General features: G+C 38.4%; 1 protein-coding gene and 1 long non-coding RNA gene across 4 annotated transcripts in view; one reads left to right on the top strand and one right to left on the bottom strand.

Moving 5' to 3' along the window:
* Window positions 1-23,101, top strand: part of LOC118623441 — a 35,304-nt gene extending 12,203 nt beyond the window's left edge. Inside the window, exons 2-4 of one of the 3 annotated variants that reach the window (XR_004958283.1) lie at window positions 14,876-14,980; window positions 16,454-16,591; window positions 23,029-23,099. This is a non-coding gene — a long non-coding RNA (uncharacterized LOC118623441). Of the gene's footprint in view, window positions 1-14,875; window positions 14,981-16,453; window positions 16,592-23,025 lie in introns of all 3 variants that reach the window. The other 2 variants (XR_004958281.1, XR_004958282.1) reach the window with 2 other exon arrangements.
* Window positions 1-26,243, bottom strand: part of PTPRR (protein tyrosine phosphatase receptor type R) — a 227,553-nt gene that overhangs the window by 117,251 nt on the left and 84,059 nt on the right. The window lies entirely within an intron of this gene.

Here is a 26,243-nt window from a genome sequence, read left to right as displayed (position 1 = left end):
GGTCTTACAGTCTAGTCTTTCATGCATTTTTCTGTTAACTTTTGCATACAGTGTAAGAGAGTGGTCCAGTTTCATGCGTTTGTATGTGGCTGTCCAGTTTTCCCAACACTATTTATTAAAGAGACTGTGCTTTCCCCATTGTATATTCTTGGCTCCTTTGTCATAAATGATCTGTGGGTTTATTTCTGGGCTCTCTATTCTGTTCCATTGATCTCTGTGTCTGTTTTTTATGCTAATGCCATGCTGTTTTAATAGTATAGTTTTGTAATTGAATTTGAAATCAAGGAACTTTGTTCTTCTTTATCAACATTGTTTTGGTTCTTCAGGGTCTTTTGTCGTTCCATATAATTTTTTGGATTGTTTTTTCTATTTCTATGCAAAATGCCATTGGAATTTTGATAAAGACTGTATAAAATCTTCAGATTGCTTTAGGAAGTATGGACATTTTAACAATATTCATTTTTCCAATCCACGAGCACAAAATATTTTTCCTTTTTTGTGTGTGTCTTCTTAAATTTCTTTACTTACTGTCTTATAGTTTTCAGTATCTAAGTCTTTCACTCTGGTTAAATTTATTATTTGGTATTTTATTCTTTTTGATGAAATTGTAAATAGGATTGTTTTCTTAATTTTACTTTCTGATAGTTCGTTATCAGTGTATAGAAATGCAACAGATTTTTTTTTGTATTGATTTTGCAATATTAGTGAATTATTTTATTAGTTTTAACAATTTTTTGATGGAGTCTTTAGGGTTTTTTATATATAATATGTCATCTGCAAATAGTGACAGTTTTACTACCTTTGCAGTTTAGATGTCTTTTATTTCTTTTTTCTTGCCTAATTGATTTGGCTAGGACTTCCATTATTATGTTGAATAAAAGTGAAAGTGAGCATCCTAACCTTGTTCCTGATCTTAGAAGAGCTTACAGCTTTTCCCCATTGAATATACTATTAGCTGCGGCTCTGTCGTGTATGACCTTCATTATGCTAACGTGTGTTCCCTCCTTGGTGAGTGTTTATCAAAAATAGATATTGAATTTTGTCAAATGTCTTTTCTACATTCATTGATATGATCATATGATTTTTATCCTTAATTTTGTTAATGTGGTGTCTAACATTGACGGATTTGTAGATGTTGAACCATCCTTGCAATTCTGTAATAAATCCCACTTGATCATGGAATGACATTCTTTTTTTAAAAAATCTTCACCTAAGGATATGTTTTTATTTCATTGATTTTTAGAGAGAGAGAGAAAGGGAGAGAGATCGATTGGTTGCCTCTAGTACATACCCTGACCGGGGATTGAACACAGGAATCAAACCCACAACCTTTTGGTATATGGATGATGCTCCAACCAACTGAGAAACTGAACAAGGATGGTATAACATCTTTTTAATGTACTGTTGAATTCAGTCTGCTAATATTTTGTTGAGGATTTTTGCATCTATGTTCATCAGGGATATTTTCATCAAGGTTCACTATGTTCATCACCTGTACTTTTCTTTTCTTGTGACATTCATGTCCAATTTTGCTATCAGGGTAATGCTGTCCCCATAAAGTGAATTTGGAAGCATTTCCTACTCCTCTGTTTTTTTGGGAAAGTTTGAGGAAGACTAATATTAACCTTTTCTTTTTAATGTTTGGTAGAGTTCATCAGTGAAGCGATCTGGTCCTGGATTTTGTTTGCTAGAGTTTTAAAAAAATCATTATTATTGATTCAGTCTCCTTACTATTAATCAGTCTGGTCAGATGTTTACTTCTTGGTAAATTGTGTGTTTCTAGGAATTTATCTATTTCTTATAGGTTGTCCAATTTGTTGACATATAATTGTTCATAGTAGTCTCTTACAACCTTTTGTATGTTTGTGGTACAACTGTAATAGCTCCTCATTCATTTATGATTCTTTAATAATGCATTTATAAATCTTTATACATTTCTTATATAATTATAATGTGTAATTCACAAAGTGGATCATAGTAGGTTATTAATAACCATCAGATGGTTGCAATATAATCTAGTCTATAAAATGAGGCACACTTCTGTGTATACACTTTCTCATGAAGAGACCACCTACAAGTGTAAACTACTCTAGTGTAAGAATTCTTACAGGGCCTTCCACCATTTTGATCTAAAAGGAGAATGATACCGATTTAAGATTGTATAGTCTTATTAGAAAACAAAACATTTTCTATCCATAAAGGAGGCACAAAATGAGTGACTGGAAAGTGGACCGAATGCTCAGTGCCATAGGAACCAGAGGGAGCCGGGGAGGTCCAAGAGGGCTGGTGGGTACAGTAATGGCCCAGCCGAAGCTCCAGAGAGCCTGTGCCTTAGCATCTTCTAATGCTTTCGTGGGGAAGGGGTCACAGTGCTTGGTCACGTTAGAGAGCTGGAATTGGACTGCTTTTTTGTTTAGGTCCTCATGTGAGGATATTTTTCCATTTATTTTCAGACAGTGGGAGGGAGAGAGAGAAACATCTATGTGAGAGAGACACATAGATTGGTTGCCTCCCGCACGACCCCGACCAGGTTCAGGGACTAAACCACAACCGAGGTACATGCCCTTGATCGGACTCAAACATGCCACTCTTTGGTCCTGGTGAATGCTCCAACTGCTGAGCCAAACCAGCTGGGGCTGGAATTGAATATCTTGAAAAAAAATCTAAGATCCAGAAAAGGGCACAACCATTCAAAAACTCTACCTAACAGCCCAGCTGTAAGGTACACCTTGCTTCTGGGGTGAAGGACACATAATTATGTTGGGATTAGGTAGAAAAGCTACTTCAAAAACTACACCATTAGTAAACATTTTTTTATTAAATAAAAATTATCTAATAGTACACAATAGTTTGCTACATTATTCTCTATACTTCTGTACTTTTCCATAGTCTAAAAATGTTCCCATTATTTAACATCATAATTCAAGACAGAAAATAAGATGAGCTCAATGCTGAAGAATAAGTAGGATTTGGAAATGCAGTGATGAGAAAAACATTACAGTTTTAAACATGCTTTATGTATCCACCTGGAAAACCCAAGAGATTAGAAAAACTCAGTCCACCTGCGTGGCTCTGAGAACCGGAAGCTCCTTTTATCCAACAGCTGGCTTTCCGCTGTGCAGGCTGTGGCAGCTGCCAGTCGATATGGGGCGCTGTGCTGGAGATTGTTTATGCCCCTTCCTTTGCAAGGCAAAGATGGGTTTCTTGTTTCCCACAAACCCTGATGAGGAAGCACGGACTTCTGGATCCCCAGCAGTGTTTGTCCCCAGTCCCCGTGGGCAAAATTTGGAGCCAATGGTCTACAGTGGGATCAAGGGGTTGGGTACACACTTGAGAACTCAATTCCTAGGGCCATGGTCACCTTGAGGCCTGTGACTGTGGAGACAGCATTCAACCCAAGTTCCTCAGGGGGAATGGTAAATGGAAGTGAAATGGGAACTCAAGGTTAAAATTAACAACAAAAAAAAAAAAAAAGAGAGAGAGAGAGAGAGAGAAACTGCCCCCCAAATAAAAGCTGTGCCTTTGAAACAGAAATTTAGACTACCTAATTAAGCGAGTAAGTGAGGTGAAGTAATCAGGTTCAAACCGCAATCATCTGGTTTATTGCGTCAAAACCTTTGAATCACTTGCCTCGGTTCTCTGCTCGCCTGTGAAAAGCGGGGTTGACTCCACAGTGCATGTAGTTCTGACTACTCCCCATAAGACAGTGATGGTAAAACGTAGTACAAACAGAAGAGAGCGACATTTGAGGGCCTAATAAGTGCCAGGTAGTATGCATGAGTGCAATTAAAAAGAAAAAAGTAAAGATTCTAGACAAAGAGAATTTTATTTTAGAGAAAATGAAAGTAAGTGATTTGCTATAGTTAGAGGACAGATGCTTCTGACCAGATGTAGAAACGCACAGCTTCTGCTCGTCCTATGATGTGAAGTTGTAACAAATGGGCTAGAATATAAATTCCATGGCAGTAACACTAGTGTTACAACTTTAAAGTTACCAAACAACAGTGAAAGATACATAGTCTGAATATTCAACCCATTTGGTTATTTCTAACATTTAACACACAAATAACTAAAATTTTTATTTCAAAGAGATTAAAATGCTCTTTCTCAATGCAAATTATAAGCCACTTAACAGTAGTAAATAGTGTAGTTTTTATCCAAGAACAAATGAGTGTTTTTATTGATATTGCAAATACATGAGCATACAGAAAAAATTAAACAACATAAGAAAAATTTCAAAGATTTGAAACTCCATCTGTATTTAAATTTATTGGGTCTCTTGTTAAGAGGCTTCTTGAGTCAATTCCTTTTACCTGGGGCTTTGGTCCTTTCCCTCACTAGTGCTTGCCCCGATAAAGTAATACCTCTTTGTAATAAGACTTTCTTTGGTCGCCAGACTGTCCACTAAAGTAGTTTAAGCCTATGAATCTTGGATATAAATCAATTTGATGCAACTGATTAAAATGTAGCACTTGAATTTAGGTACCAGCATGATGTTTAAATTTTAAATATGTGATTGGCTTTTAGCTATTTGTTTTGAAAGGATAGCTGAATTATTTTTGCCTGGGAGTGGTGAAGCTTTCTGAATGACAGCCCCCTCTTATATTATTAGGTAGCTTGGATTGTCATCTGGTCACCCCAGTGAGAGTCAAGCCACATCCCGTGGCCCCGTTGTGGGGAGGAAGGCCGAATGGCCATCCTTCTGTCTAAAGAGATGGCCTCGATGCCCTTGGGAGAAGCCTAGTCTCAATTCCCAAAAGACAAAAAATAACTCAGACCCCTTCAGGACCAAAGCCTGTCAGGGGGAATCCACCCGCCTCTCACTGGGTGCTTTTATGCTATCTGGAATCTGTAACTCCATTCTTGGTAAGAGGCCTCCCCTTTCTGGCCAGCAGTTAGATTGGCAGGTGATCTCCAGGAATAAAAGCAAACATTTCTCTCTTTATGTCTTTGAAACTTGTAGAAAACCCTGACCTATGGGAGGCATTTATACCATCATCCAGTCCCGTCTTATAAGTCTCTGCGTTGTCCTCTGCTATTACAAACTAATGACTTTTATTTCCGTATTTCACATCCCCACCTTGCCTGGAGCCTTGCACCCGCTTCCTCTGCCGGGATGTTCCACGTACACTGCAAACCCAGTATTGCCCAAACTGAGCTTACATTTTCCCTCGCCTCACCCACAGATTTACTTCTAATTTCCACATTTTATGTTATTATTATTTTTATCGCTGACAGTATTACAGATGTCCCCCGTTCCCCACACCCCTTTGCCCCTGAAGTACCGTATTTGGAAGTCATTCTGACTTGACTTTTCCCCTCATGCTTCACCCCAGCATCATGACATCCAATTAATGATCAAGTTCTGCCTATTCTACCTTCTAAATATCTCCTGAATGTGGATTCCATCTTCTCTTCATCTATATTTCCACCATCTTAGTTCAGGCCACCACCAGGTTTATCTGGACCCTGGTCTCTAACTCACTCCCGGAATGGACACCACTGTGATCTGTGCAAAATGCAGTCTAGTCACTATTCTGCTTCAAACACGCTGAGGAAATCTCATTTTCTAATGAAAGATTCTAAGTCCCTGGTTCCGCCCAGTCTTACCTCCCAGCCCTCCACCATGCACACTGCACTCAGCGGTACCGGAGGTGTGCTGTACCCTCACACTGTGGACGTGCGTCTGCAGGTGGCTGGCAGCCTCTTCCTTCTCTGAGGCTCAGCTCCAAGACCACGGTCAGCCTTCCGTGGCCTCTCCTCCCCTCCCTGAGCCTTCAGCTCGCCCAAATACTCTGAGTTGAACTTCAGCCAATTTTTGTTCAAATGTTTATAATAAAAGCCTCACATTTATTTTTAAAAATTTAAGGCATAGAAAGATATATAGTAAAAAGTGAAAGTATACCTGTCCTCTCCTAAACCTTTATTTCAATCCCTAGAAATGGCACAGCCATTTCTTGTGTATCCTTCCAAGTGTTGTCTATGTGTATATTGTAACAAATAATATGTACATATTATCTATTATGTTTATTACTATTAAATACAATAGGATTAAACTATACATATTATTCCATAACTTGCTTTTTCCACTTATTAATATATCTAGGGTATAGTTCTATATTTATAATATATACTATTGTGAAATATCATGTTTTGATTCTTATCTCATAATTTTTTACTCTTCACAGGGGAGCTTATTGCATTCACTTTGATTATTTTAGCTGATATAAATGCTTGTACTACTTTATTTTGTTACCTTACTTTGTGTTTTCACTTCTTTTGTTTTCTGTCTTGTGCTATATGGTCTTTTGTTCTTGCTATTGTTCTACATTTTTGTCTTCTAGGATCTATATTTATAATGTTAAATTTTACTGATTATATATCTATATCTATATATACCCCTTATTTCTTAATTCACTAACTTAAGAAAGTATTTAACGCCCTTCTTTGAAAAACGAGAAAATATACATCTCTTCCAACCCAGTTTCATCATCACCACCCAGTTTTAATAATTGTTTTTATATTGTTATATTTTATGATATTTACAGTATATTCCGTGTACGAGAGACCACTCACTAAATTATTGTCTCTTCCTGGAAGCTCAGTCTGTTTGTATCTTGGTGGAGTCATATACGATTTCTCAGCAATTAATGTAAGTGAAGATAAAATGACATCTTCGGTCGAGGCAGCTGAGTGTGCCTTGTCGACTGTCTTTCTCTCTTCCTTCTGTCTGTTTGCTGGGTGATTCCAGAGGGACCCTAAGACTCTATTAAAAATGACAGAACCACACATAAGAAGATGCCTGGGACCCCCCAGTCACTGCATAAAGCAGAGGCCCTGCCCAACACCCCTCATTAAACAGTAACATGAGTTAAAAATAAATTTTTATTGTATTAAGTTGCTAAGACATTGGGGTTGTGTTACCATTATTTATACTGATGAATGTATAATTTCTGTAATTATAATTTCTAAAGTTCAATAGTGTTACTTATATGTTCAAATGGATTCAATGCCCATGGTGTCTTTTTTTTTTTTTTTTAAGAATGTCCCCACTACTGAATTCTTTATTTTGACATATCTCTTATTTAGCTGGATTTCATTATCAAATAATTTTTTTTCCAAGTAGGGCTCATGATTGCTATATTTCTTGAGGTGTTATATGTTTGAGAATGTATTTATGGTGCCTTTGATAATAGATAACATTTTGGCTGGATATTAAATTCTTGATTCAATCTTTATTTTTATTTTTTTGCCTTTGAATTCTGCTGCTATTATTCCGATACCTTCTGCCATTGAAAGTTTCTATGAAAACTACCAGGGCCTGAGGCTAGTCTGTCTGGAAGATAACTTACTTTTTTGCCTGTAACCTCATTGAAATATTTATCTTTAAAGTTAAACTTCACCAGGATATTTCTTTGAGTTGACAGTCCCTGCAGTGGGGCATGCCTTTCAAGTCGACAGATTCCAGACTCTTTATTTAAGAAATATTTCCTCCTATTATACATTTGAATCATATTTTCTAAATATTTTTGATTCACCTTCAAGGACATCAATTATGCAATTGTATATCCCTTGTCTTTCTCTCTAAATACTTTATTTTATGTACTTATTTTCTTACAGTTTGCATATCTTTATTTAATTGAATTTTTCTCAGGCCTGTTCTTTGTCGTTATGTGTTAATAGCAGAATCTGTTCTATTTCTTTTGTTCCTAATGTGGCTTTGATTTCTGTAATGTGTGTTTTATTGTTATTTTCATTTATCTCTGAGTTCTGCCAGCTTACTCTTGGTGATGCCCTAGACAATCTATGTTCTCTCTTAACTGTTTCAGACAAGAAGTGACATAAAACTTAGTGTATTATTAACTTACAAATCTATGTTGTTGTTGTTTTTCTTAACAAAAAGTTTAGCTTTTCTTTCTCTCAAATTCCTCCAATGACTTTCTATCACGTTTAGAGGCAAATTCAGTCACAAGGTCCTACTTTATCTGGCTCCTGAGCCTCATCTAATATCCAGCCCTCGAGCTACTCCATCCTTTCTCCAGCTCCCTGTACGAGCCACGCTCATTCTTACGTCACAGCCTTGGCCTTCACCTGCCACCGCCTGGAGGGTTGTTCAACATGACCTCATGGTGGCTCCTTCTGGCCGGTCAGCTCTCAGTTAAAGCCACCTCCTCAGGGAGGCCTTCCCAGCTGGGCCATTCCCTGTCACATCACCCTGCCGTCTTTTCCTCATAGCATTTATTACTATATGACAGTTTCTTATTGATTGGTTTGCTGTAGAGCCCCTTTACAGAGATGTGGGCTCACTGACGGAGGACCTTGTTGGCCTGGTCTCCAATATAATCCCAACGCCTGAACAGTGTCGGCATCTAGTACTATTACTGCATCTTTGCGAATGAAGGACTACGTGAGTCGTCACGATCAACACTGTGTAGTTGCAAAGTGGGAGAATATGAGTGAGTTGCACGGTAGGCATAGAACCAGGGCTCTGCTCTGAGGTAGTTACTGAGAGGTTCACCCGAAAGGCCTAACCATTCCAAAAAGACACAGAGTTGATTTAACACAATTAAATGTTTGATTTGCAATTAATATGTCTCTGATACTTTAAGTACTACACAATTCCGGAGAGAAAAAAATCAGTTTATGTTATCTTAGGTTTTCGAAATCTGCTTCTAATTGGTGAAGGCAACATAAGTTTTCTGAGTAGTGTGCTACATTGATTGTAAATTGAACTCAAATTTAATCAGTATTAGTGTCTATTTCTTGTAACTAATTTGAGAGTTTAAAAATGCATCTTTATAACTATAAAAATTAAATATGTTCATGATAGAAGATTTAGAAAATACAGAGAATTAGAAAAAAGGGAATACATATAATTCATAATAGTTTATTCTATCACCCTGAGATAACATTATGGTGTTTATAGTGTTTCCTATTTTCTGATACATAGGTGATATAATATATTTATACCACATATGTATGTATTAAATATATATATACACATCATACAAATGATTATCAATTCTAATATGATGCTGTAACTACCATATATGTCTATGGCTTTCCCCTTTCCATGATGTTAAGAGAAAACATTTACTTAGCTATTCTGTGTGGTAGCAGCTGCAAAGCAGAAATAGTCCTGATTCTTCTCCTCCTCAGTCTCCCCAGGAGAGGAGAAGAGACTTGTGTCACTGGTGGTTTTGGAATGACATACGAGGGCATGAGTAACTCTGTGGTTCCTTTTGGGTCTGCCGGCCTGTGAAAAGCATATAATCTGTCTTTGCAAGAGTAAAGCAGATTGGAAAGGCTCTGTCCTTCCATGGGAGGTCACGGCTGCCCAGTGTTCCTGTGACTGGTGGGTAAGTCTGCTGCAGGAGAGGCAGTCACAGCAGTTTGTGATGCTCCTACGCCACGTCTCCAGCGGCTATGTCAGCACCGGAGCTGACGTTCTTATCCCCACGGGTCTGCTTTCTCCGTCTTTCCCAGGCAGGGAGGAGAGGGATGCTACTTCCTGGTCTGCTCAGCAGCGACACAGGGCACCACAAAGTCAGACAGTATACTCCCCTCCAAAAGGCAAAAAGGCTTAACACGTTTCTTTCTTTCTTTTTTTTTTTATCCTCACCCAAGGACATTTTTTCCATTTTTTGTTCAGATAGAGTGGGAGGGAGAGAGAGAGAGAGAAACATTGACGTGAAAGGGACACGTCAAGTGGTTGCCACCCACACAACCCAACCAGGGCCGGGGACAAACTGCAACCGAGGTACATGCCCTTAGTGGGAACTGAACCGGGGTCTCTCAGGACCGCAGACCGATGCTCTAACTGCTGAGCCAAACCGGCCAGGGCTTAACACGTTTCTTGTTTATTGGCCTGGTTTTAGCATGGCTGTCTACAGAGTAGAAGGGTCAGAGGGGAGTCAAGGTATTTGGTGGTGTGGAAGTCAGGAGCAGAGTGTTCAGAAGAGGTTTACCAACTCTGATGCTGCTGCTGAAGGTTAAGAAAAAGCTGGACCAAGAAAAGGCTATTGAATCTGTCGATGAGAAATAGTTGATGGTCTTCAATTGGTGATTCTCAAAATGTGGTCTGGAGACCACTGGGAGGCCAAGTGTGTCCTTGGAACTCACTGGATAGTGCAAGTTCACTGGGTAGCAACATGGGTGCAGAGTGTACAGTTCCATGGGCTTGCTTTTATCCCTCAGGGTCATTTAACGAGTTTGTAAGGGTTGGTACAAGCACTATTCATAAACTAAAATTAGTGTGTCACTAGTGTATATTGAGGCTGTTAGAGAGTTAACAAGTGAATGTATAATGAAGAAACAAGCAGAACACCAAGACTAATTTTTACTGAGAACAAAAGAAGAAAGGAGGGTAAATAGAGAGGAAAGTCAGGTAAGACCTTTATACTACAGCATTAGCGCATCTGATGACTTTATCTTTCTTCTTAAGAGCACTTCACTGTGATGAGCTACCCCTTTTAATACATGAAATGACAATACAAGAATTTTGCTCAGAATAATGTTTTGAGACATTTTGAAAACAATTGCAATGACAACTTTATGAATTTTTTATATCCTTGCTCTATTGCAGGTATGGGATACTAAATCAATTGATCAGCCAATAATTAAAACAATTCATGAGGGAGCTGAATGAATATTGATGGTGATTAAGAAAAGTTATCGCCCTGGCCAGTTTGGCTCAGCGGTTAGAGCGTCGGCCTGCGGTCTGGAGAGACCCGGGTTCGGTTCCCGCTAAGGGCACGTACTTCGGTTGCAGTTTGTCCCCGGCCCTGGTTGGTCGTGCGGGTGGCAGCCACTCGATGTGTCCCTTCACGTCGATGTTTCTCTCTCTCTCTCCCTTCCTCTCTCTCCCTCCCCTCTATCTGTACAAAAAATGGAAAAATATCCTCGGGTGAGGATAAAAAAAAAAAAAAAAAAAAAAAAAAAAAAAAAAAGAAAAGTTATCTAAATTTCTTGTTTGGAAAGGTAAAACCTTGTAGACAGGAGAGAGAGATAGTCAGGAGCTTCTTGAATTCTAAGCTCACACATTTAAACACTTTTGCCTACTCTGTTTTCTAATTGCTAGGGAGACTGCACCCAACATAAAATAATTGTGTTTGGCATTGCAAGTAGGTGAGCAAATACCAAATAGGAAAACTTTGCCACACTATAATGTAATAGTTAAGAACGTGGGTTAGGGAGTAAGAAAGACTTGCATGTAATCCTGGCCTGAGTGAACTTGGTAAAACAACTCTCTCTGAGCCTCAGTTTCTTCATTTGTCAAATGAGGATGATGACTGCATCCCTGTCACAAGGCTTCTGAGAGTCACATTACTTATTAGACATAAAACAGCCCAAACTGGCAGATAGAAAGTGCTCCATAAATTTTGCTTATAGATATGAATTTACTCTGCATATCAATGTTAAAAGCAATTAGTTAAATGACCTGCTTCTCTGTATATTCAGTATCAAGGGAAATTGAGTAGCAATTTTGTTGATTAAATGAAGGCCCTTTACTTATTTGCTGGAATAGTAATAATATCAAGACACTAAGGAGTGACCTGATTGGATTTCCAGTGTTTGCGTGTACTGACTGTTATACTTATCAAAGAGTTTCAGCCAAAAATCAATCAGGAAATCTAGGTCAGTGAAACAGCAATGGATTAAAAACAATTTGGTTTTGCTAAAGTAATAAGAGTTTTGGAGAGAATATACATTTGAGATTTAAGATAAAAATGGCACGTTTTAAGCATCTTCTTTGATTTCAGGCTCTTGGCTTCTATTTACTGCCTACCTTGCCCTTTCGAACCACAGCTGGGGGAACCAAAATCTTGCATACTCTAAAGAAGACTCTTTAGATATTGAGTTAAATTCATATTCATCGTCCTTTTCTTCTTTGCTCTCTACTACTACAAATTAAATATTAAGACTGAAACAGTTAAATTTGAGTTAGATTAGATCCTACTCATTTAAAACGCCTGCTATAACCTAGTTTTCTTCATTTCATTAATTTCTGATCTCTCTTATAATGTTACCTCTTAATTAGTGTTCCCTTTCATTTCGCTTAATCACATTTTCTGTAAAACACCTTTTCTTTGGTCTTTTAAGACTCCCAATATTTAGCAATTACATAAAGACCTTTTATATATTGTTCTGAAAAATTTAAATTCCATTTAATTTGGACTAAGCCCCTATCCATACAATAGCTTTTTTAAAAATCATGCAATGGTGAAGGTCTCTCGACTTTTCTAAGTATAAAATCACTAGAGGAGATAATGCTTCCATAATTATAAAACTCTGTATACTTTTATGATACTACCATTCTTACACTTTGTGATTTTGTGTTCATTTATACTTATAAAACATTTTTATAAAACTTACAAACCTATCTGTGGATAAACTAGAAGATAGAGATTTATACACAGTTCTTCAGTCAGGAGAAAAAAAATCATGATTTAACCACAAATAGATATTATCTTGGGTACAGTAAACAAATATAATAGCAAGAGACTCGCTTTTCACAGAATTTTCAAGTCTCCTTATCAACAGACATTTCCACATTCATCTTCCCTGATTATGTTTTCTACCTTGTACTGAATGTTATTTCTTCCCTGTTATTCTTATGCCTGTGTTGCCTCTCAGTCTCCCCCAAATTGTCCCTCCCCAGCATTTCTCTCTGAAAGCAGAACACAGCAGCCCAAAGCCTGAGTCAAAAAAGGCAGGAATCGGGGCCGGGCAGAAACCCTGCACGGACAAAGCCCAACGCTGGACGAATCGGCCTCAAAAACGAGGTCAGACAAATTCAAGTTTCTCCATCCAGCCTGATCAAGATAACGAAACTCTAGTCACCGCCGCCGTAACCCTCCGTGGGGGAAGCTTTGCCGAAAGGACAGGCAGGACACCTGACTGCCTGCCCAGTAAGAACTGAGCCCGAACTAGCCTCTAAGGGGCAGTTAGGGATGCTTGGAAGCAGGTGTCCCAGGGTGAAGTCCTAACCCTTCACCTTCCCAGGCACTTTGCATTCTGCATTATTTCAAGCCATCAATATACAAATACTTCTCTAAAATGAAGAAATTAACAAACCTTACAGGCACCTGGGTGCTTTATTCCAGATGTGGGTAAAATAAGGAGATGGCTCCCTTTTACTTTTATGAGCTTCTACTCAATCAACAGGGACACATTCTTTCAGGAATTTCCACTCTACATGCAAACACGTGAACTGTGAGGCGACAGGGAGACCACAGTGTCTGAAACTGTGACCACCGGGGTGGCTCGGAGTCTAACGCTCCATGGAAGGATGTTATAGATTCAGTTTGTTTCGAGTCTCTCCATGAAACAGTTTATGTTTCGAGCTAATGGCTATAATAGGATTTTGTTTTTCACTTTTCTGGTGAACTACCCAATTCTCCAAGAAACATGATAAAATGAAATGAGTTTATTGGCATGTGTTTTTGAGATGAAAATAAAAACTCTATGATTCAGGGTCCTTTCAACTTTTCTTCTTGGAAATCTTGACTTTTTTTTTTTTTTTTTTTTTAGCACAGTGGAAATTAACAATTTTCTGCATAACTAAAAATGAATAAAGACAGAATGTGGATGAAGTTTTTGTCAGTGTTCTTGTGGTTTTATTCATCTGCAGACGGAGATGGCAAAAATAATAAATGTATAATTTTCCACAATGTGTTATTTTAGTGATTAGCGCCCCGAGAACCATCTCACTTCTGGAAAAGGAAGATTCTGAGTGAGGTCTTTTGCAGCGTAACTTTAATACACAGCATGATGCTGCCTATTCCATCCTGTTATTACTGCTCAACCCTCCCAGTGTACCCGTGTTTCTGTTTTAGCATGACTGGGGCCATGGTATTAGGATTATTATATCTCTGATCTAATTATTAAATTGTTAGATAGAAGTTCAGGGAGCAATCAGAAAAGCAAAGAAGACTCTATGTAGCTTATTCTTCCTGTGACCGCTCAATGTAGAAATGGCTAATTGCATACAACACAACCCAGCCTCAACTGTCAACTAAGTAATTCATGCTGGCAAGTTAAACAAATAAATTTAAGACTGTGGAGGCTGAATGGGAAGATATTTGGGTGTAGAAAATTGACAAGCCACATCTCTCTTCACACTCTTCCTATTACAAAGGATATACCTACTGGCATTAAAAGAAAATCACTGAAAACTTTTACTTCTCTTTAGTCTAACATGTTGCTGTTAAACCCTAAAATCCTGCTTTGAAATTACTGCCAAGGTATCATTTGGCATTATTATTTGTTCATGTTTCACACTACAGACAAGCTGAAAAAAAAATCTGACAGCCTTATATTTTGTGGCAAATAGACATTGACTTCTTGAATCAAATGATATATTTGGGCCATCTTGATTACTGTTTTCTGCAATATTGAATCAGACAGAAAGTTAACCCAATTTTATTATTTAGATGGATGAAAACACCAGATGCACTAATTTTGACATTGTTATTCATCATTACGGACCACAGATAAAATCAGAACTATCTATAACTTTGGACCAACACCAGAACCACTGTGTTATTTTTAACATACAATCTAACTTCTTATGTTTAATCTTCATATGCTCAGAACTTCACATAATGCCCAGAACACAGAGGGAAACCAATACATATATTTAAATATAAACTTAAGTGAATTAAACATTTTGTGAGGGTTTTCACCCGAAGATAGCACTTTCTGGAGAGGTTAACTAATGAATTCATACATAGTTCTTAATGAGAGCCATGACTCTTATGAGGACAGCGAGCTTTAATAATAAGGTTCTTGGCTTACTGGTGGAAAATAACAAAGCTGAAGTCCCTGCTGGGAATTAGTTCAGGGATGTCTCATGTCACCTACTTTCATTTAGGGTCCCCCACATCCGATTACAACGGAAGATGCCGACTAGCCTTTTAGTGAAGTCTGCGTGCAACAACAGGGTCCTCAAGATGTGATCATCAAAACAATGTCTGGAGTGAGTGTCTTAGCCCGTTGTAACCTCTCCTTTCCCTTCCTACTTACCGGCAGTGCAAACGGTCATCTTTCCTCAGGGTCAGTGTGGGAAGTAGACTGAACAAAACTAAGACAATACCTGCTCCACCCAATATATTTTATGCAAATGTTCAGTTCTGTCCAAGTGGATGCATTTGTAATTCCATTCTCTTTAGGATGGATAGCAATTTTATGAGAAACTACTTAGGGTTGTGGTAGGCTCTTAAGGTTTAGAGATTTTGAATTAATTGCCTGGCGTTTTCTTTTCATTTCAAGCTTTGAGGCTAAAGCTGTTTCCCTAGATATCACAAAGATTCTCTGCTGGCTCACTTATACATGTGCACATACACAGATCTGGACGTGAGTCTCCTCTTAACCTTGCACTGTTAATGTCATAAAATATTCTCTCTTACCTGTTTGGAAATTGCCAGGATGTGGTGATGAGTTGGGCTTCCATTTGGCCTCTTCTTTGTGTTATTTCCTCGCCATAGCAAGCCGCACTAATCATAAAGCTTTCTAAGCTCGGGCGCTGGGATGAAACCTCACTGGGTCACCTGGGGGTACGTGCCTGGCGCTATTTCTGGAGACGCTGCTGATTCCAGGTCTCCAGGAGCAGCCAGGGCGTTCCCAAGGGGTAGCCCAGGTGCCTGCTGTTTCGACAGTTTACTAGAATTGGAATTCATGGGGATTTTTTTCCTTCTCATGGTAATTAACCAACCTATAATATGAAAACTATAGGGGCTATAGACAAGGTATGTTTCATGAAGGATTTTTTTTAAATTTCTGCCTTAAAAAAAAATTATATGTTCACACGGTATTTTTATATTAAATATAAAGTTCTTTTAAAAGTTCCATGATTTCCACCCTGGCCGGTTTGGCTCAGTGGTTAGAGTGTCAGCCTGCAGTCCAGAGAGACCCGGGTTCGGTTCCCGCTAAGGGCACGTGCCTCGGTTGCAGTTTGTCCCCGGCCCTGGTTGGGTCGTGTGGGTGGCAGCCGCTTGATGTGTCCCTTCACGTCGATGTTTCTCTCTCTCTCTCTTCCTCTCTCTCCCTCCCACTCTACCTGAACTAAAAATGGAAAAATGTCCTCGGGTGAGGATAAAAAAATAAAAGTTCCATGATTTCCTCCAAAATGTTCCTACTCTGTGCTGGGGACTTAACAGATCTTTCAACCCTCACCATGACTTAGAAAGCAGAAATTATGATTCATCGTTTTACCGATGGGAAATTAAAGTGTTTTAAGCAAAGCCCAAGAAATGAATGAGGGATTCAAATACAAGTTGGTTTGATTCCATCATTGATGCCCCTCCCCCCAATATAGCATATGTACACCATTGTGATTTAACAAAGAGGAATGTCAGATAAAAGATTGTTGTGATTATTATGAGTAGTAAAATATTTGGTCTGAAAGAATAAGAGGGAACGAAGGTGATTAAACACAAGCTCTGTCTTTCAGGTGCTAGCGGTCTGTTAGAATAAGGGTGGGCAGGGGAAACCCTTCAGAGAGTCCATGAACGAGGGCCTCAAGATTTATGTCATAACTCGAGCAAGGCTGCAGTGTAATGTAATCATTCATGCATTACTGGGTGGCCTGGTAAGTTGATTTTTTTTAAAGCAATGGGGGACTGTCAAGAGACTCAAAAATGTTCATGATCTTTAACCCAGTCATTCCCCACCCACACATTTATCTTAAGAACACATCAGTGAATAAAAAAAATAGAGATTTTCTTTGCAACGTTACAGTGAAATACTTAGAAGCAACTTAAATGAACATCAGTGTAGAAAGGATAAGTACATCGTGGTACGTCAAGGGGAGGTAACTGTGGTCTAATTCTCCCTTCCTGCATCATTAGTTCACCCTCTCTGTTGGATCTTTTCAATGTCTTCAATGTGCTATAATATTTCTCATATTAAAATAAAAACCAAACAAACCAGAAGACATCCTTGTTTAGTGATCATCTCTTTTTGTTACTCTCCTTTCAAACAAAGGTCTCCAAAAAGTTGTCCGAATTCACTGTTTCTAACTCCTCTATGCCACCTCCCTTCTCCTTGCGTTGGCTCCTGTTACACTAACCCAAGACAGCTACATCCAGTGGCCAATTCTCAGTCTTCATCTTGTTCGATCTATGAACAGCCTTTGATACAGATGATTTCTTCTTTCTCTCTGATATTCTTTCCTCACTAGGCTTGCAGGATGCCACACTTTCTTAGTTTTGCTTTTCACTCACGAGTCACTCTTGTTCAAGAGTCCTGTGCTTATTTCTCTTCATCTCCCTGACCTCTCTACATTGGTGGGCCCTGTCTGCAATTCTGTCTCTCTGTCTCTTTTTCTTTTTGAACTATAGACTCAGATTAATCAGGACCTCATTCTCAGAACTCATGACTTGTATATCTAGTTGCAAACTTGACATACCCACTTAGATGAAGAACTTGATCCTGTTTACACCCAACTCTTGATTCCTATCCTACCCACTTCCATCCCAAATCTGTTACTCTTTCAATTTTCTTCTTCTTCTCCATCACTTCAACCTTCTGTGTGTTCAAGTTAAAAAACCAGGTGTCATTTGGTCTGCTTTCTTTCCATAATGCCCACTATTGGTCAATCCCATCAGCTCTACCTTTGAACAGCATTCAGAAGACCACATCTCATCACCTCCACCAGTACCACCCTAACTCCCATCATGGGCTGCGGCAACAGCCTCCCAACTGCTCTCCCTTCTTTCACTCGGCCTCCTATAGTTTATTTTCTTCACAAAGCCAGAGTAGTTTTTAAACCATAAGTTAGATCACATTAGTACTCTCCTGAAAACCCTCCAGAGATTCTACTTGATCTCCCTAACAACATTTTCCCTCCCCATCCCCATCCCCATCCCCGCCTCAGTCACCGTCTGTCATCACCTTTCCCCCCTATTTTCCTCCTTCCATTCTGGCCCTCGCTGCTCTTCAACATCAGGCTCCCTCTGCCCTCGGGACCTTCACAGTGCAGTCTCATGGTTAGGAACCTCTCCCTGGGATTTCTGCTGAACTCACATCTTCATTTCACTCAGGTCTCTTGACTTAAACACTATCTTCTCAGAGATGCCTTCCCTAATCAGACTATTTTAAAATATCACCTTGCCTGTCACTGCCTGCCTCCTTACACTGCCTTATTTTTTCCCCTCATAACTTTTCAGCATTGATATATAATTCTACCTACTAGAAGGTATATTCAAGATAGCAGGGTTATTGGCTGTCTTGCTTACTGATGATCCACAGAGTCTAAGACAATGCCTGGCTTAAGGTAGATGCTCAGTAAAGATCTTTTGAATAAAGCAGGTGCATAATTTAATATTAGGTGAAATAAACATAATGCAAAGCTGTATGCTTGGCATACATAATGAAAAGTATGTATAGTTTATAATCATATAAATATGTTCAGATCTGTAAAGTGATACAAAGACATCAAAATAATTGTGAATAATGGTTTTTGAATGAAATGTCATAGATCTTTAAAATATAAAATCAGTATATATATCAGGGAAATGATACCAGTTGACAGTTATAGAAAATGCAGTTGCTGTTTTTGAGAAATGACTGGTTTCAACCACATATCTCAGAGAAAAATAACCACCATGATTTCAGAGTTAATAACACTCATATGCATTTGAACATTATATCCCATTCAGTATAGTACACGAGTTAAGTGCAACAATTCAGAGTCAGAGGTTTGGGTCTGAAGTATAGCTCTTCTACTTAATAGCTAGATGATTTGGGGCTCGTTACTTAACCTCTATCAGGGTCAGTATTTTTTTTAAAGCAGTTTTAGGTTCACAGCAAAATTGAGTAGAGGGCACAGAGATTTCCTATATACCTCTTGCCCCCCACCACATGCATAGACTCCCCCATTATCAATATCCCCCACCAGAGTGGGTTATTTGTTATAACTGACACATTATAATCACCTAAAGTCCATAGTTTACATTAGGTTCACTCTCGGGATTGTACGGTCTACGGTTTGGGCAGATGCACAATGACATACATCTGCTATTCTAGTAGCACAGAGTATTTCCACGTCTCTGAAAGTCCTCTGCGCTCCGTCTTCCTAACAAGTCGTGCTAGAAATTTCACAGGAACTCTAGAATAAAATTACAAATTCTTATTTATTGGATGTGTAGGAATAAATTCACATTTGTTAGTAACTCATCAGAATTCTGAGTATATTATTTTTCAATTTTAATATTATCATTTGGCAAAAATATAGCAGCAACATTCATTATTGATACACTTCATAAGAGTGTACATATAATTTCTGTTTGTATTACATTAAACTAAAGAAATATATGGGACCCTCAAAATTTATTATTTCCTGTACTCCAAACACAAAGTTTTATTAACATCAATAGAATCATTCTTGACATATAAAGAAAAAATATTAAATATTTCTGGTTATGAGATATATGTTTGATGTGCTTTTTTTTTTATAGGGTTCAATTTCTGAGTACTTCCATCTGTCATGTATTTTGAGGAAGGCAACTGCTAAATAACAAAAATAATGTATTGTGTCCTACATGTTCAGAATGTAGTTAGTAGGTTTTTAATAACAGATTATCTGTCTTCCATTTTATGTGACCACCCTGACATAGGCACAATAAAAGTGAGTTTATGTGAACCTCACCGGTGTGCACAGACTTTCTTTTGCATTACAGTTTCCCTGGGCCTGTAAACAAACATTGACTCTCGGAATGTACATTAGATCTCACCATGTGCCAATTAGCTACTTTAAGGCAAAATAGAGATATAATTTGTAAATATGTACTTTGATTTAAAATAATCATTAATTTCATCAGCACTGAAAAAAAATCATGAAAACCAATTTACTAGACTGCCATTGATATGAAATTCAATTACTAAGGTGGAAAATACGAACGTAGAACACAAGGGAGAAAACACAAATGGAAGAATTCTCGACCAATGAAGAATTTGCATTGTTAGGGAGTTGCAATAGACACTAAGTAAACTAACAAATAAATCAACTAAATGCCACATAGGCTGTGTCTTTGCATTTAAAAAAAATCCAGTTTGATTTAAAATTTTTAACTAAGTTGTCTGATCAGGATAATAAAGAATGCATAAAATAAGCAATAACTAATAAGGAATATGTCCCTCTCTTTGCTCTTGCCTATTCCTCACTCTTTGTTTGGGCCCACTGCTTGTTTTGTTGTGTTGGCTTGCAGTGGATGTTTACTGGGTTCACACAACAAATATTAATTGAGCTTCTAATATATACCAAGCATGATATATGTTGGGCACACAATGGTTATTAACTCTGCCCTCACAGTTCTTCCCGCTCTTCTCAAAGGCAAATCCCTCTGCTTATGCTCCTATTCCGTGACATATTCTAAAAAATGTTCTCCCTCTTCCATCCTCCGCATCATCCATTCCTTCCTCACCACTGGATCATTCCTACAAGCATCAAATATGCATAAGCCATCTTAAAAATTAAACCTTGATAGAGTCCACATCTCTCTCTACTGGGTGTCTATTTCCATTTCTTTGTTCCTTGTCACATGAAGTATTTTCAAGCAAATTATCTATAGTCTCTGTCTCATCCTTATTTCTATTTCACTCTTCAACCACTCTCATCTGATACAGAAGACCCCGACAATGGAAAGAAACCAATCTTGTCCAGCTCACCACCAGGGGCCTCCACATTGTCAGGTCCAATAGACCCTTGTATATTCTCCTCTAATTCTCAGCACCTATTTGGTACAGTTGACTACTCTTGCCTTCTTGAAACGTTCTCCTCTTAGCTTTTGTGGCATTGTATTCTCCTAGCTTTTCTCCAAAGGAAATAAAAATGTGTTCCTTCTTACATTAGGGTACCTTCCCGGACACTTTGTCTTTCTGTCTATACTTTTTCTCCAGTCCCAGGCTTACACACTCTTCATAGGCTGATGTTACCCAAATGTCCATCTCCAGCCCAGGTCTGTCCTCTGAGTTCCATAGACTCATATATGAAGCTACTATCTGATATCAACATGGGCATGTCTAAAAGAAATCTCCCATTTAATCTGTCCAAAATTGAGACTCGGATTAGTCATAAACCTGCTATCCTTCTAACTTTCCCATTTTGGTAGATGGAACAACTAGTTATCCAATTGCACAAGATAACAATCTGGGAAGCACCTGTGAATCTTTTCTTTCCCTCGTCTACAATACCAACTCCATCCTTAAGCTCATCAGTTCTGCCTCCAAATACACAGGAAGCCTTCCCATTTTGATCCGTCTCCACTGCCAACACCAAGTTCAGCTACCACCAACCGTGTCTTGGGACTCTGCTCTAGTATTCCTGTCCATTCTTCTCCCATTCCAACCCATTCCCGTACAGCATCAAGAGAGAGCTTTTAAAAATGTAAGGTAACAGAAGGAGATTTGACTTTGGGTAGTAAATATACAATGCAGTATACAGATGATATATTATAGAATTGTATACTTGAAACCTATATAACTTTATTAACCAATGTCACCCAAAAACATTTAAAATTTTTTTAGTCCAGCTGGTGTGGCTCAGTGGTTGAGCATAGACCCATGCATTAAGAGGTCACTGGTTCGATTCCCAGCCAGGTCACATGCCCAGGTTGTGGGCCTGATCCCCAGTTGGGGGCATGCAGGAGGTGACCAGTTGATGTTCTCTCTCATCGATGTTTCTGTCTCTCTCTCCCTGTCACTTCCTCTCTCTCTAAAAAAAAATCAATAAAGGAAAAAAAAATTAAAAGAAAAAAATTTTAAATGTAAATATAGTCACGCCTCTTCCACACAAAAACTCTTTCAACCTTCTTTCCCACTGTTTTTGGAATAAAGTCCCAACTTCTCGCCATGGCCTATAAAGCCCTATATATCAGTCTCCAGCTTACGTCACTGGCTTCATCTTCCTCTCTTTCCAATGTTCCAGCCACAATGGCATTCTTTCTGCTTTGCACACCGTTGCACTGGCTGTTCTTTCTGTTTGTAATGTTGTACTGCCAAACCTTGAAATTACATTTTACTATCGTATTTCGTCTTGACTCAAGTGCCCATCCTCATGGAGATCACTCTAACCGTCATATCTAAAGAAGTACCTCACTCCCATCTTCATCACAGTCTCTAGCTCAGTACCCTGTGTCTGTGTGTTTCTTTCATATATACATATACATATACATACATATACATATATATACATATACATATGCAATTTGAGGAGTGAGCCACATCTGCCTTGTTCACCCCAGTGCCCATTCCAGCTCCTGGCACATAAGTAGGTGCTCAACAAATTTTTGTTGAACAGACAAATGGAAGCAAACATAAAAAAACAAAGAGTAGAAGTAAATAGAAATAGGGAAATAGTTGCCTAAGGGCCCTGGCAGAGGAAGGACAAGGGTCTTCAGAAGCACCTTGTAAGAGCACCTGCTCCCTCCATCAAGAGAAGAGGAGTCTAAGGCCCACTTACTTCCCTGACCACTGCTTGTATATTAATCTTTACTTCAACACTCCCATGTACCTATAGGCCAAACTACACTGTCTAGCTGTGCAGGATAAGTCTGTGACTACATGTTAAATATGTACACACATGCATCACATGTATGTTATATGTACCTACAAACACACTCAAATCTAGACATAATACCAAACCATATATTGTTTTATAATTGCTTGGGTACATTGTTCTTTTTTTAAAAAATCCTCACCCGAGGATATTTTTCCATTTATTTTCAGACAGAGTGGGAGGGGGAGATAGAGAGAGAGAAACATAGATGTGAGAGATCACATCAATTGGTTGCCTTCCGCACAACCCTGCAGGGCTGAACCACAATCAAGGTACATGCCCTTGACTGGAAGCAAACCTGCGACTCTTTGGTCTGTGGGACAATGCTCTAACCACTGAACAACCTGCCAGGGTTAGGCACGTTGTTCTTAATTTCTTATCACAAGTTAAAGATTTTGATTGAAGTCTAAGTATCACATGTTTATTTCCTCTAAAATAAAAGTTTAACTTTATATATTGTGTTTCAGCAGATGGTGTTTCAAAGAAGTTGAGAACCATGAGAGAAGTCTGTATGTACTTCTTACAGTAAATAATGTCTTACAGTAAATAAGGTGTGATATTTCCATTTCTTTGTCAGTGGAGATGTTATAGCACTGATTTTTCACCCCATGGACATAAATATTCCCATATATATTTATATATGTTTCATATGTACATCAGAGTTTTGCTTAGCAACAAAAAGTCAACTCTTTATGACAAATGAATATCAGAAAATATCCTTATTAATGAGAAATAAAAAAGCACTTCAAATGTTTGATGTAGAAATCATTTCAAAGAAGAGGTGGATTTTCATAAAACAAGCTCAGTCCAAGCTCTGGTACTTCACAGCACCCCAAATAATCCATGTCACAAGCACTTTGTCACACAGCAGGACAGGTCATGGGGCAAAATCTCAGAGAGAACCACAGGGCTGCTCCCCCAGTAGTTTAAACCAGCAGCTCCTTGTAAGTAACATTGTAAGAGATGATTCCAGAGAAACCAGCCGTGACAACCATCTGAATAAAATACAGAAAAGCACAGAGAGTTCTGATCTCCCTCAAGTCCCTGTTCCCTGTCTACCTGGAGGTACAGCAAGCATCTGCAAATACGACACCCATGTTGGAATGTGCAGCTGGACTGCACAGCGTAAGACTAGTGAAGGTGGACACACCCATTGATTGGGCTGGCTTCCTAGAGCAAAACCCCCAAGCCTAACAAGAAAAGTAATAATAAAGTATCTGGGGTGTATGATCTGGACCCTGCCCACCTTTTCTGACTTGTCTAAACCACTCTCTCCCTTGCCCATCACAGTGCAGACACACTGTTCTCCTTTGTGTGCTGCACTGTAGAGCATGATTATGGAATCCCTGAGGATTTACAGGGTGAGATACAGCACTGAAGACAGGCAGGAACCGGCTCACACACTAGGCCAGTGATTCGGGCAGAAGAGGCTGGGGCAAGGGGGAAAAATAAGGAGAAACTTGACCTACAAGGTTTTATATCAATAATGATAGTAATAATAATAATAATAATAATAATAATAATAATTAACACTTAGCACTTGTTATGTTCCAGTCTTTCTAAGTGCTTACCCTTAACACACTGGCCTAATTAATCTTTGCAACAAATAATTATTATTCTCATTTACTAATGAGGAAACTGAGGATCAAAAGTATTAATGACTTTCTTAAGATATGTCTATTAAGTCATGAACATTCTCCACTTATATACACATACACACACAAAGACACACACACAACTCTCTCTCTATATATATGTATATATATACACATATATACATACATTTATATATTTACATATATATACATGAACAGTTTTTTCAAATATATTATGATCGAACTCTTCCTTCTCCTATATTCTCCTTGTATTTGTAGAAAGTTTGGCTTCCATCCTATAGACACGAGGGTAAAAACAGATGGTATAGGGGTGTAGCAGAGTAGATTGTGGTTACCAAATTGAGAGAATATTTATCGGAAACATATATGAGTCAGTTTATCTTTTGTCCACATTGCTGAACAGAATACTTGTGCAACCGAAATAACTGCCACCCTCTACTTTAGTTCCCTTATCTGTTAGCAAAGAAAAAATATTAGATTACACAGAGTTCTCATTAAAATGAATAATAGTGCTAAAAGAATTATCGAATTACCCATAAAATACATGCAACACCAGCTTAACACAGCTGTCTTTGCAAACATGATTTGTTAATACAACTACATAAAGAGTAATACTTCACAGCTGTCCTTTCACGATTCATAAAATACTGTTTTATTTGCCCCATTTAGGCAATAATGAGCAAATTATATTGAGAAAACTGTGTAGAAGTCATATTTTGTGAGATTTTAATCAATGTATAATTATAAGAATTAGGTATATGGTACAACATTTAAAATGGCTTTGTATATTAATGGCAATGATGAGGCCGTGATTTGTAATTACTTTCAAAGTAGTGTTATACTTTTGTAAATATCTGTTCCTTAGTAATTTAGAAACAAGGCATGTTAAAGCAATGGGATATTGCAGTTTATGTTTTCCTATCTCTCTCAATTTAAGTGTCATTTACCAAGCTCAGAGCGAGGTAGCTTCCCACCTGAGGTCACACAGCTACTGGGCCACCTGGGCTTGGTCCCAGGTTTTCAGATTTCCATGCCAGGAGGCCTTTCTCTTTGCTTATAACATTCATAATTGGTGTCTATATTTTTAAATATAGCTTTTCAATATATGATTCTGTGAGAACATATATAAGTAACTGCTTTTAGCACTGAATAAAATTTCTTCCAATATGGTGTCTTGGAAAACTTTTATTTAAAAAAAAAATTAGGCCTGATATTGCAACATGAATGTAATTTTTGGTCTACATATGTCAGAATGACCTACTTCAAATCATGAGGATGAACGAGCATTTGGGTGAATTATCATATACATTTGGTTTATATTATGTTCCTTCAGAGAGTAAAAGCCTAATTTAGTAAGTCTAAACTGTTAACTTTGTCTTCAAAACCTAAATTTAAAAAGAATATCATATTATCTTACATTTTGACTTGGCGTCATGTTGTTTTATCACTTGAATACCAAGTTCAAATGCCAGAGTTTGATACCAAATCTAAGTGGAAACACCAAGCAGCAGTAAACTGAAGTAGACAGAGGCCAACAGGTACTCGAGTCACAACCACGTGAGGTCTGAAGGCTGCAGGAAGATACTGGGGAGATTTCACTGGGCCCTGTTTTTCATATCTCCCTCTAGTCTTGGTTGTGCATGCGTGTGTGTGTGTGTGTGTGTGTGTGTGTGTGTGTGGTTGCATGCATATACCTATGGGTTTTTAAATCTTGTTTTGCCCTTTATAGTGAGGTTGGTTAGGGCTATTTGTTTTAATGTTTGAAAAGCCTTGATGCTAGCCACTTACAGAAGAAGTAAACTTACCCACCCTTCAGAGCGACACTTATATGAATATCCATACAGCTCTTTACAACTGCAGAAAGTCTGCTCAAGGCCACACAGGAAGTTAACAACAGACATGGGATTAGACTCAGTCTGCAACACCGCCCACCGCCCACACATTGGAAGACAGGCTGTGGACAGCCTTGACGAATGTGTGGACATGCGGGGACCACGGGCCATTGCACCCCTGTTTGTAAAGGCTCCAGTTCTAAGGTGATTGCTTTTCCAAAAAAGAAAGCTCACATT

Source organism: Molossus molossus, unplaced genomic scaffold (assembly GCF_014108415.1).
Source record: "Molossus molossus isolate mMolMol1 unplaced genomic scaffold, mMolMol1.p scaffold_m16_p_10, whole genome shotgun sequence".
Classification (NCBI taxonomy): Eukaryota; Metazoa; Chordata; class Mammalia; order Chiroptera; family Molossidae; genus Molossus; species Molossus molossus.
Note: the sequence above shows the minus strand (reverse complement) of the source record. Positions and strands in the feature narration are given on the sequence as shown.